Below are 13,240 nucleotides of genomic sequence, written 5' to 3'. Positions count from 1 at the left end.
CATAGCATACTCTAGGCAAAGTGTTAAACATTAGTATTTTGGAATGTAAAAATTAAAATGGCTCATAACTTCAATATGTCTCACAGTACAGCAACAGAACAGATTTGAGTACTTAAGAATTCAAATAAGTGAAGGTTATCTCTAAGAAACTAGTCTGATTTGTAAGGAAAACATGTTGAAAAATAGATTCCCCAAATACAGTCCAAAATAAAAGATGAGAAATACTAATTTTTCTTCAGTGGACCTAGGGTATCCAAGAATGAGAGCCCTGAATGTACTCTTCAAATTTGTAGGCCCCACAATTTATCCTGGACAAAGCTCAGATAGTATAACACCTGCTCTAGGGCTAATTCCCCAAATCTCACTTGCATTGGTAGGTCAGGTCCCTATAACTAACTACTCCTCTCAGGATTTTAGGGATCATGCTAAGTAAAGGTCTATAGTTTCTAATAATAGTTCTAGCAGCTCCTTTCTAGTGTTTTTCCCAATGATTAGCAGCCAGAGTTAATTAACTTTTAGAATGGATATTTTCTAAGTAGGTGTAGCAAAGAACAATTGTTAACAGACATATCTCACCATTCCTGGGACTCATTCCCCTCTTGCAAAGGAAAGGTGGCTTAGAAATCATATGGGGTCAAAGATAAGCTCATAGATCTTGATTTCTGGAAGTCCTTTTTCCCCTTCAAAGAGTAGGACTCTGCTGAGCAATAAGGGTCAATTTGCTTGCAGTCCTTAAGCTTCCATTTCTTTGCCATTCATTGTTGTTTTAGAGAAACTGCTACCAGTGTTAATGGGAACTACCTGTCTTCTTATCTTTAAGTCTTAGATGATGGAGGGTTGTAGAGGGGAGAGAAAAAAACTTAACCTTCCTTCCCCACAACAGCAAATCCTTTTCTAGGCAAGTTCTGGATTTAACCACCATTCTACTTATTCCTATTGGAGGGAATGATTATAACTGGCTTGCCTTGTTATACATAGCTCTAGAAGTGTTTCTGACTCATTTATCTAATCACAAGCTATCATCTGTCATTATCCAACGATTAAAGCTTCACTTCATTCAAATCGATTTAAGATTTGGTTTGTGCCTTCCACTGACTGATTGATTCAATGGAAAAGTCTGAACCTTTGGTATTTATATTAATTAGTGTGGGGGTAGAAATCCTCATCTTTTTACTATGAAACCATCATCAACAGCCTACAGTTTAAGACTTGCCTTTATTTTTTTAAAAATCAGGAAAACTGCCCATTTCCATTCCTGTGGCAATTTTCCTATTTTCTGAGATTTTTTAAAGATCATCATTAATGAATTAATCACATCAATCAAAGAATTCCTTTAATATCTCTGGATGTAAGTTGTCCAGTCCCAATTGGTCCAGTCTCATTTAGGGCAACTGGAAACTTTCTTGCCATGTCTTCATTTACCTTGGGTTCTAATTCTCTCAACCATTTTTGTTCTATCCCTTCCAGTCTTGAGTAGAGAAAATAAAAATGGAAAAGAAATGAAATAGTTCTATTTTTTTGCACTTTTCCTTGAAGACTCATTTATCTCAAATCACCTCTTCTTTGATTTGATAATATTCTTGTTTATAATATCATATCATATCATATCATATCATATTATATCATATCATATCATATAATACAAAAAACACCCAAAAAGATAGGTTGGTGGACCTTAGAAATCATTGCTCACCTCTGATCATTCTGAGGTTTAGTGCTCCTCACACTAATATTACAGAAATCTGCCACTCTTTTATGTTCATTCTTAGCTATCTGCTCTTGGTTCATCACCTTTACAAGTCTCTTAAAATATATTAGCGAATACCCCAGGAATCTAATATGGATGAATTCTTTGCCTCCTCTCCCGCTTTTTTTTCCTTTTTTTACTGAATCAGAACTCTTCAGGTTTGTGTCAGATAGGTAGATCCCCTGACAGTGAACCAACCAAGTGTTGGGAATATAAATACAAATAAAAAGGAAGAAACTTATAGTGTAATGGGGAAAGGCACGTAAGAGGAAGCTGAAAATCAGGGTTGGGGGAGGGGGAGGCATGGTGGAAAAATCTGGAGAGTCAGGAGAAGAGTCAAGAGAGAAGAGAGCATGAGTGGCTTGGCTATTTACTCAATTGGAGGTACTAATCAGGAACTCACAAATGGGAAAAAGGGGCCACCTTCATGACCTTAAATACATTAAAAATAAATTATTTTCATCCATCCATTCTGCTGGGTATAGACTTTTTGTTGTTTTTGCAAGGCAATGGGGTTAAGTGGCTTGCCCAAGGTCACACAACTAGGTAATTATTAAATGTTTGAGGCCAGATTTGAATTCAGGTCCTCCTGGCTCCAGGGCTAGTACTCTATCTTCTTTACCACCCAGCTAACCCAGGTATAGTCTTTATATGATTGGGTAGCTATCCCCTTAACTCACTGACAGGTTTTAGGTCTATCATTCCCTTCAACCTGCTTTAGCCTATCTGCTAAATTGTTTTTCACCTGGGGATGGCTGCTGTACATGCTAGAGCTTCTTAGAGTCATAGGTGAGAGATAACAGATGGACACCAAAGATGGATGAACAAGCCATCATATCAGAGATGCTAGTCCTCTCTAACACCCCATATACCCCAACTGTTAATTAATATGACAGACATGGCAGTGCCAACATAAACTAGACACATTTCTTTCTTCTCCTTAGCTAGGATATGAAAAAGGAAAGTAGGAAATATTTATTAAACACTTGTGCTACGTGCTTTACAAAATACTATCTCACTTGATTCTTACATTGGAACTTAGATTATTCTTATTATTCTTATTTTACAATGATTTAGGATTATAGATCATTTGTCTTACTTGGATTCTTCATACCATACTCCATTTCCCAACTCCACCATACAAGTCACAATTTTTGTCTATTTTATCATAATTCATAACAAGAAGTCATGACCCTACATAGAATTATCATTATATTCTCCTCTAATAAGCAAACATGGTCACTTTTACCATATCTGCTTTTCCTCTCCTAAAGGTCTTTCTTCTGTTCCCACCTTCAAACTTATGAATTAACACTGCTAAGTACCTTTCTGAGGTATATTTCTTATTATAACTCATTTGCATTTATTAAAAAACACCACAAACCAAACCTGTTATATTATTTTTTCAGTTGTCTTGTTTTTTCTCATAAACAGATTGCATTTTACCAGAGATAAATATCTTAAATTAAATGATCAAATTGTTAGATAAAGTATCCTTTATCAACCTGTAGATACAAGAAATATTTACTTTCCCTCTCCAGTTCTGGAGACATGCAGAGCCTGTTAGATTTTTTCAATAAATCATAATCAATCAATAGGTCTACTATGTTTTGATCACTATGCTAAATACTAAGAATAAAAAGATAAAACTGCTAATACATGCCTCCAAAGAACTTTGGGGTCTTCAGGTAAAACTATATATTTTATACCTGCACCAAAAATCCCCCCAACACATACAGATATGTCAATTTTGAGAAGATACTAACAAGTTTGGGGATTAGAAAAGGATGAGAATATTTTACTCCCTAACAGGGTATGGGAATCTTACCTAATTTTTTCTGAATGTTTTGAAATTCACTTTTCCCAAAAAGTGTGGTACCCTTTAAACTACAACCAGTTTTCCTCTCCTTGTGTATTACAAATTATAAGATTTATCAGTCACTTTCTCCCAAGTTTCTTATCTTTTTTCTGCCTCCTAAGCAGTTTTTCATTTTAAGGGTTCCCCACCCTCTGTTTTAGCCTTGATACTGTATTTTTATTTTATTTTATTTTATTTTTTTAGTTTTTGCAAGGCAATGGGGTTAAGCAGTTTGCCCAAGGCCACACAGCTAGGTAATTATTAAGTGTCTGAGGCTGAATTTGAACTCAGGTACTCCTGACTCCAAGGCCAGTGCTCTATCCACTGCGCCACCTAGCTGCCCCACCTTGATGCTTTAAATGGTGAGAACAGTTTTCTTTCTTTTTTTTTTTTTTTTAAGGTTTTTACAAGGCAATGGGGTTAAGTGACTTGCCCAAGGCCACACAGCTAGGTAATTATTAAGTGTCTGAGGCTGGATTTGAATTCAGGTACTCCTGACTCCAGGGCTGGTGCTCTGTCCACTGAGCCACCTAGCCCACCCCAACAGTTTTCAATCAATTATAGACTAAGTTCAAAAAGGGTTTGAAAGTTTATGTGTGAAATGTAACTGAGACCAGAAAGAAAGTTTGTTCCAAGTACCTGAAGGATTTAATTTCATTACACCTTTGAGTATTGTATAAAAACTTTAAATTATTGAAATCAAGATGTTCCAGAAATTAGAAAAAAAACCATAGTATTCTAGCTAAACTCCCTGAAAAGGAACTATGAAAGCAAATGGTGGGGAAGAGAAACCTTGGCTTTGGCTTTGACTCTCCTTCCCTACTTTCCTTTGGCTGCACCCTTCAAGCTTTGAAGAGTCTGACTCTAGAGGATGTTGGACTTCCTGTCAACATGTTAGCAATGTTCCCAGATCCACTGTTGACAGTGTCAGCATTTGTGGCCAGGGACAGGCTGGACATAGATTCATGATTACATCAGGAAATTTTTATATGTCTAAGAAGAGTTTCTTGGGCATTCCAAGAATGGAAGAAAAAGATCTTTAATTTGGAACTCTGAGTTATTCCTTTTGTCAGATGGGGTTTCTAAGTCTGAATCTACTTTTCTTTGTATTCAATATTCCTTATGGGAATGTGTCAGACTTTTGTGGGGAATGGTTTGTACCACCTATTCTTACTATACCTTATTAATAATATCTTTTTCTAAAAGCAATTAAGCCAAGCTGACTGGTTTCAAGTTGCTACTCATAGAGGAAAAAATACACTTTTTGGGGGATGAACAAATGCACATAGGAAATTACTCCCAATTCCTCGTATTTCTGAAACTGTGGAAATTTAACCTTTTTCTGGGAACTAAGACTCATCTATGAGAGTAGAAGTTAGGATCAGGATTCTCACAGTTTGTAAGGATTATACACTGTTGTTTAGAACAGAAATGTTTCACATGACTTCTTCTACCTTTTAAAGAATAAAATACCTAAAAATTACAAGTTGAGTATAACTTTTGACCCAGAAATTCTGATACAAAAATTTTTACACCTAGAATTTTGCTACTTGGAAGAAAAAATATCTATGTCAAAATATGCATAATATCACTATTTGTAGTAGCAAAAAAAAAAAACTGGAAACAAATTATGTGCCCATTGAATGGAAAAAAGAATAAACTATGATATGTTACATTTGAATTTATAATCAGATTAAAATTATATAATATTATACTATATTATTACCTAACAAATATGAAGAATTCCAAGAAATTCAGAAAGATTTCTGTTAAATGAAATGACATTATTCTTCAATTGGGGAATGACTTAGAAAATTGTGGTATATGTAGGTCATGGAACACTAGTGTTCTATTAGAAACCAGGAGGGACACAAATTCAGGGAAACCTGGAGGGATTTGCATGAACTGATGCTGAGCAAGCTGAGCAGAACCAGAAAAACACTGTATACCCTAACAGCAACATGGGGATGATGATCAGCCTTGATGGACTTGCTCATTCCATCAGTGCAACAATCAGGGACAATTTGGGGCTGTCTGCAATGGAGAATACCATCTGTATCCAGAGAAAGAATTATGGAGTTTGAACAAAGTTCAAGGACTATTCCCTTTAATTTAGGAAAAAACCCCAGATATTTTATTGTCTGATTTTGTTATCTCTTATACTTTTTGTTTCTTCTTTAATGATTTCTCTTTCATCACACTCAATTTGGATCAATGTACAACATGGAAACAAAGTAAAGGCTGACAAACTGCTTTCTGTGGGGGGGTAGGTGAGGGAAGTAAGATCAGGGGAAAAATTATAAAACTCAAAATAAATAAAATCTAAAAAAACCCATTAAAACTCTGATCAAGGAAATTATCAATATCAACCTCAAAGGACTGATCGCAAAGCTCTAAGCCTTCCTTAGTCAGAGAGATGTTGGATTGTAGATAATAAATGAAGCAACCATTGTCAGACAAAAAAAATGAAATGACATTAGACTGCAACAAAACTCAGGTAAAACACAAGGGATATTACTACAGCTAAAGATTTACTCTCTTTTAAAAAGGGGATAGAAACTGGACTTCTTATTTCAACAATATAGAGAACTCTCAGATTAGGAAACTCCTTCTCTCAATGTAGGTTGATGTTTTCTCTGTAACTTCTAGATTTAGAGAATTATCTAGAGCACTGAGGGAGAGGTTAAGTAGCTTGCCTAAGATCTCATAGTCAGCATAGAGCCAGGTTTCCTAGCAATGAGATTAACTCTCTAGCCTCTATGATCCAGCCTGGCAAATTAAGTGTATGGTTCCATGTACAATAAATTGTAATCATTTTTTGTTATTTTAACTATTTTCTCTGCTTATTACATTTATATCAACAGATTAAAGACCTAAATAGTCATTCAAATAAATCAAGAATTTATCAGTTTCTCTGTTTTGGGAAGAGACAGATATTTAGTAGTCCAAATAATTGAAGCCCTTCCTCACTAAGCAGCTACATAGGGCCATAGATGGAAATCAGGACTCAGAATTGGAAGACCTGAATTTGAAGTCCTCCTCAGACACTTCCTTAGTTGTGTGACATTGAGCTCATCCCTTTACCTCTTTGTGGCTCAAGTTTTCTAATCTATAAAATCAGAATAAGATTGTTGGGAGGATGAAATGAGTTTGTAAGCTTTATAGAGGACTATTTAATCGCTAGCTAATAGTCTTATTGTTGTGTATGTATGTATGTATATGTTTGTTTATTTATTATAATTACAACTATAGCATGTTTCCATGTCTGATTTATGTTGTTTCTTGAACTCATCGTCTTTTCCCATAACTAACTGATTAGGTGGATGACAGCAGTATCAAACTCAAATGGAGACAGGGTTCTAAACCATACACAAGGATCTCTGTGGGTAAAAATTGACTTAGATAACCACATATTAATATTATCTATGTTTTATTGAATTTTTACTTATTTTGTTAAACATTTCCAAATTTTTACATTTTAATCTGGTACAGGCTACACTAGAGATTATTGGTGTCCAATATCTGTTGGTCAATATCTCCGGTCTAGATTATTCTGCAATCAGAATATCCTTTCTGTTTCTCCTTCCATGAATCTTCAAGTAAAAAATCTCACCATATTTTCTCTTATCAGTTCATAAACTTCCTAATTGCAGGTTATTTTTAACAAGTAATGCTATTTACTGCCACTTTTATCTAATCAGTATCTTTTTGAAGAAGGCATATTTTCCAGATTACAGTTAAATTCCTTAAGTATCAGTCATAACCAGGAAAAAAATTTACTTTCTTGCCCAAAGAGTTTGTTCACCTTTTAAATTTATTTTTCATATGCCATCAATTTGTATATTGATATCTGAGGTCAAAAGTTTTATTATTGTTTCTCTCCTTGGATACTTACTGTCTCCTGTGAATTACTGAACTTTTTCATTCATATGTTTTCTCCTTTATTATACTTCTATGATTTTTTGGCTTGGTGGATTTATGTAGATAGTTTTTCTTTCCCCCTCTTGATTAGATATATAAATCTGTGGCCAAATATGTCTATATTTTACAATATCTTTTTTGATGCAACAAATATCCTAAAAAACACGCCACCTCCTCCCAAGTATATTCTCTAAAACAGTTTAGCAAAACCTTCCAATAGAGTGATGTCAAGGACAGAATATGACCTTTATATTTTGTCATTGATAACCAGAAAGGAATAATAGACCAACTAAATATATTTTAGCAACATGGTAAATATACTCCATTTTTGGCCAAAACACTTTAATTTCTATGTCTCAATTATAGTCCTGAAAATGCAAATACTGTTTTTAGATCCTATCTTCTTAACTTGTTGTTCACCTCTCTATAGTGGAGGAGGGCTCAGGACCCAGGGAAAAGGGCATAGCATTTGGGGTCTCTGTTTGCTTGTCTTTGGGGACAGTCAACCCTTTACTGCCTCCCACATAGGGTTGATGTGATGATGAAATAAGAGAATTAATGGCAAAGGGAGTTATAAATAGTAAGGAACCAGAAAAATGACTCACTTGGCATTTATTGTCTTATTAGTTAACTATTGAGGTTTATGAATCTTTCTTCATTTTTGGGTAGGAAGCTGGAGGACAGACATGACTGATTCATATTTCTATTGCAATTGTGAAGTATCTATCTCTGTGGTACTCACTAAACACTCATTGATCAGTTGATTCCTCACCCCTATTGCACAATATTTTGTTCAGTAGGGTCAGGGAATCAATTCTCACCTTCCTAAGGACAGGAACTGCCTTATTTTCCCCTTCGTATCTTCACTGAAAACACAGTAAAAGTACTGTGAAGACTTATAACTGAGTATGAGAAGAAAAGGTGATTTTGTCAGTGTACTAGTATGGGAAAGATATGGAAATTCTTTTCATGATCCAGCCTGCAAGATAACTTGGTTGATAAGTCCTGAAGAGCTCCTTGAAGTATTTAGAGGGTAAATGAACCCCTCCACCCCACCCCACCCCAGGATCACACAACTAATAAATGTCAGAGAAGGGTCTTGTTGAACCCATGGGCAGCATTCTATCTACTAAGCCACACTATCTCTAAAATGAGCCTCTTCTATGTACTTACACACAGCAGGTGCTTAATAAAGGTTTGCTGAATGGAGTTAAATTGCTCTGGGTTCCTGTGACATAAATTAGGTGGGAATAGCAGCAGTAGCAACAATAGGATTGGCAGCAGGGACTGTGGCTCAGCACTTTTGTGGTGCTTCATTCATTCATTCATTTATTTATTTTTTAACATTCAGTTTTTAAAATCTTGAGTTCCAAATTCTCTCCCTCACTTCAGTCACTTTCCCACCCACTAAGAAAGCAAGCACTATAATATCAATTATACACATGAAATTATACAATTACATTAGCCAAGTTGTGGGGGAAAGAGCAAGAAAACTAAGAAAGTGAAAAAATGTGCTTCAGTCTGTACTCAGAGTCCATCAATGATCTCTCTGTAGGTGGATAGCATTTTTTTTTTATCATGGGTCCTTTGGATCTGTCTTGGATCATTATTTTGATGAGAGTAGCTAAGTCTTTCATATAATTGCTCACTATTACATTGTTGCTCGTACTGTGTACAATGTTCTCTTGGTTCTGCTTACTTAACTTTGTTTCAGTTCATTTAAATCTTTCCAAGTTTTTCTGAAACTTTGTTATCATTTCTGATAGCACTAGAATATTACATCACAATCATAAACTACAACCATTCCTCATTTTTTTTATTCTTTGCCACCACAAAAAGAGCTGTTACAAATATTTTGAACATATAGGTCTTTTTCTTTTCCTTTGCTCTCTTTGGGATAGAGACCTAGTAGTAATATTGCTGGGTCAAATGGCAGGCATAGTTTTATTGTCCTTTGGGAATAGTTCCAAATGGTTCTCCAGAATAGTTGTATCAGTTTACTACTCTACCAATGTAACATTTTATTTTTTTCCTTCTCTGTCATGTTAGCTAATGTGATGGATATGAGGTGGTTTCTCAGAGTTATTTTAATTTGCCTTTCTCTAATCAACACTAATTTAAAGTATTCTTTCATATAACTATGGAGAGCTTTGATTTCTTCTTCTGAAAACTGCCTATTCATATCCTTTGACTATCAATAGTGGCTCACTTATTTTTAGAAATTTGGTTCAGGTCCCCAAATATTAGAGAAATATGACCTTTATCAGAGAAATTTGGTATAAAATTTTTCCCGATTTCTTGTTTTCCTCATAGTTTGGTTGCATTAGTTTTGTTTGTGCAAAAGCTTTTTTTAATTTTATGTAATCAAAATTACACATTTTACTTTCCACAATCTCTGTCTCTTGTTTGGTTACAATCTCTTTTCTTATCCATAGATCTGCAGGTACATTTTTATACAATCTCCTAATTTACTTATGATTTCTCTCTTAATATCTAAACCATTTATTCATTTTGACTCTGTTTTGGTGTACAAAGTGAGATGTTGGTTTATGCATAGTTTCTGATAAAGGACTGACCAGTCTTTATAGATTTTTGCCAAATGTTGAATTCTTACCCCAAAACTTGGATTTTGGGGTTTTATCAAATATTTGATAGTTATGGTTCTTTACTACTGTGTACTGTGTATCTAATCTATCCACTGTTCTACTACTTTATTTCCCAGCTTCTACCATATTATGATTACAACTTTGTAATGCTTTGAAATTTGCAACTGTTAGTTTGCTTTCTTTGATTTTTTTTGTTGATTCCCTTGATATCTTTGACCTTTTGTTATACTAGATGAATTTTGTTACTATTTTAAATAAATTGATTGATATGGCACTGAAAAAATATATTAGCTTAGATAGAATTATAATTTTTATTATATTGGTTTGTCCTACCCATGAATAATGAATATTTCTACAGTTGTTTAGATCTTTATTTGTTTGAAAAGTATATCCTAATTGTGTACATATAATTCCTGGGTTTGTCTTGGCAGGTAGACTCCAAAGTATTTTATATTGTTTACATTTATTTTATTTTATTAATTTTTAGTTTTTAGTTTTTGCTAGGCAATGGGGTTAAGTGACTTGCCCAAGGCCACACAGCTAGGTAATTATTGAGTGTCTGAGGCTGGATTTGAACTCAGGTACTCCTGACTCCAGGGCCGGTGCTTTATCTATTGCGCCACCTACATTTATTTTAAATAGAATTTCTCTTTCTTTCTTTCCCTGCTCTCTAATTATGATATCACCCTTTATGTCTGAATCATTTGCCCATTTTCATTTTATTTTGGTAAGTGGTATGAGATATGGGTCTCTGACTTGTTTCTGTCAACTGCTTTTCAGTTTTCCTAGCAGATTTTGTCAAGTGAATTCTTGTTCCAAAAGCATGGCTCTTTGGGTTTATCCAACACTAAATTACTATGGTCATTTACTACTATATATTGTGTAACTAATCTATTCCACAGACTCACAATTCTATTTCCTAGTGAGTATCAGATTGTTTTGATGATTAACACTTTGTAATAGAGTTTGAAATCTGGTACTACTAGGCTGCCTTCCTTTGTATTTTTTATTTGGTTCTCTCATTCTTCTAGATGAATTTAATTACTTTTTTCTAGCTCTAAACAATAATTCTTTGGTTGTTTGACTTGTGTGGCATGGTTTAAAATTTGTTATATGATAAAAGGTGGTTTTAGAGACCCCAGATTGTTCAGGTATGTGAATCCACAAGATCTGATTCTTCATCATCTATTTTCACCTCTAGATAATCTTCACAAAAAGGGAGGCTTCCTGATATCTCTTGGAGTATTTTTTAAAACTCAAGTGCTGTTCAAAATGCAAATTAAAATAACTTTGAGGTATTATTTCACAGACATCAGCTTGGCTGAAATGACAGAAAAGGAAATAACAAATCCTGGAGGGGATGTAGAAAAATAGGTACACTAATGCACTTTTGGTGGATATGTGAAAATGGTTCAACCCTTCTGGAGAGTGATTTCATATTATAATCAAAAATGCTATAAAACTGTGCATACTATTTTCACCCCATAATTCTGCTTACCAGAGCAGTACTTCAATGAGATCAAAGAGAAGGAAGAGGACCCTACGTTACAAAAAATATTTATAGCAGTTCTTTTTGTAATGGAAAAGAATCAGAAATTGAGGGGATGCCTACTAATTGAGGAAAGGCAACATAAGTTATGATATATTACTGTTATGAATGGTATTGCATTCTAAGAGATGACAAGGAGGGTGGTTCTCGAAAAACCTGGAACAACTTAAAAGAACTGATGAAAAGTGAAGTGAGCAGAACCAAGAGAATGTTGTACACAGTAAGAGTAATATTGCAACAATGATCAACTGTGAAAGACTTTTCTATTCTGAATGAAGCAATGATCCAAGACAATCCCAGAGGACTTGTGATGAAACATGTTATACATCTTCAGAGGAAAAACTGATGAACTCTAAATGCTGATTGAAGCATATTTTTTTGATTCTATTTTTCTTACTTTTTGGCAACATGGCAAATATAGAAATATGTTTTGTATGACTTCACATACATAATGAGTTCCATATTTCTTGCCTTCTCAATGGATGAGGGAGAGACTGGAGGAAGAGAAAGAAGTGAGAACTCAAAATTTAAAAAATAAAAATTTTAAAGAAATAAAATTCAATTACTCCTCAAGGGCTGAAATGAGAATCTGAGGGCTAGAGTACCTGCTGCCGGGGAAGGGATTGGGAAGTTGACTGCATTTTGAGGTATCTCAATTTGGAGAGAAGTAATTGACCTGTGATAGTGAATATAGAGAGGACCACGAGATTCAGGATGGAGGAAACAGGAGAGGAGACTTTCTTGGACCCTGAATGAGAACAAGAACCCCTGAGGTTCAACAGGTTTCTTATTTTCAGTAACACTGCCTGGCTTCTTGCAAGTTCATATATACAACTCAAAAAATTCAAGGTATATATAAATCAAAATTTACTCAATGGTGCCTATGTGTATATTTGCCAGTGTAACTGAATGAACACGTGTGTGTGTGTGTGTGTGTGTGTGTGTGTATCTATGAATATACACCTGAGTGAACATGTATGGGATATGCCTGGGTGAATTCATGTGTGCATGTCTGAGCATGGATGTACACAGGTATGTATGTATATGCATGTGTATGTGCTTCCTTTGGTTCCCTGACCACTGGCTTGGACTTCTGCCCCCAGTGGGTTGTCCTAGAATCAGCCGATGTGTGGCAGCCACATTACAGGCACAGTGTGTGTGGGAGCTGTGTTAGTCATCCGGAGCAGACCTGCCTAGCACGTGGCCTTCCTCTCCCATGGGGCAGGCAGCAAAGAGAACGATTACTCACGAGCTGTATTTTTACACTATCATTATATAATTGTCAGCTTCACTCCCCGTGGGGGCTCTCACACTCCAACCCACCCTCACTGCACGTACCTTAGGGCCTCCTCATGCTCCCAAGGAGACAAAGCTGAGGGTGGAGTGGCTACTTTCCTTTTCCTCCCCAGGACACACATACATACAAATACACATATATACACATTTGTACATGTGCAAACACAAATAGCTGTGTTTATACAGACACATATTTATATATCCATGTTTCTGCTCATACATGTCCAAGTCCATTCATGTTTACATATAATTGGTAGAACTAG

At 35.2% G+C, this 13,240-nt stretch overlaps 1 protein-coding gene across 1 annotated transcript in view; it reads right to left on the bottom strand.

Annotated features, from left to right (window-relative positions):
• The window catches only part of PTPN5 (protein tyrosine phosphatase non-receptor type 5), a 96,722-nt gene that overhangs the window by 59,021 nt on the left and 24,461 nt on the right, over nucleotides 1-13,240 (bottom strand). The gene's annotated exons all lie outside the window — the stretch shown is intronic.

The sequence above is a fragment of the Macrotis lagotis genome, chromosome 3, assembly GCF_037893015.1.
Source record: "Macrotis lagotis isolate mMagLag1 chromosome 3, bilby.v1.9.chrom.fasta, whole genome shotgun sequence".
Lineage (NCBI taxonomy): Eukaryota > Metazoa > Chordata > Mammalia > Peramelemorphia > Peramelidae > Macrotis > Macrotis lagotis.
This window is presented reverse-complemented; position numbering and strand designations above follow the sequence as displayed.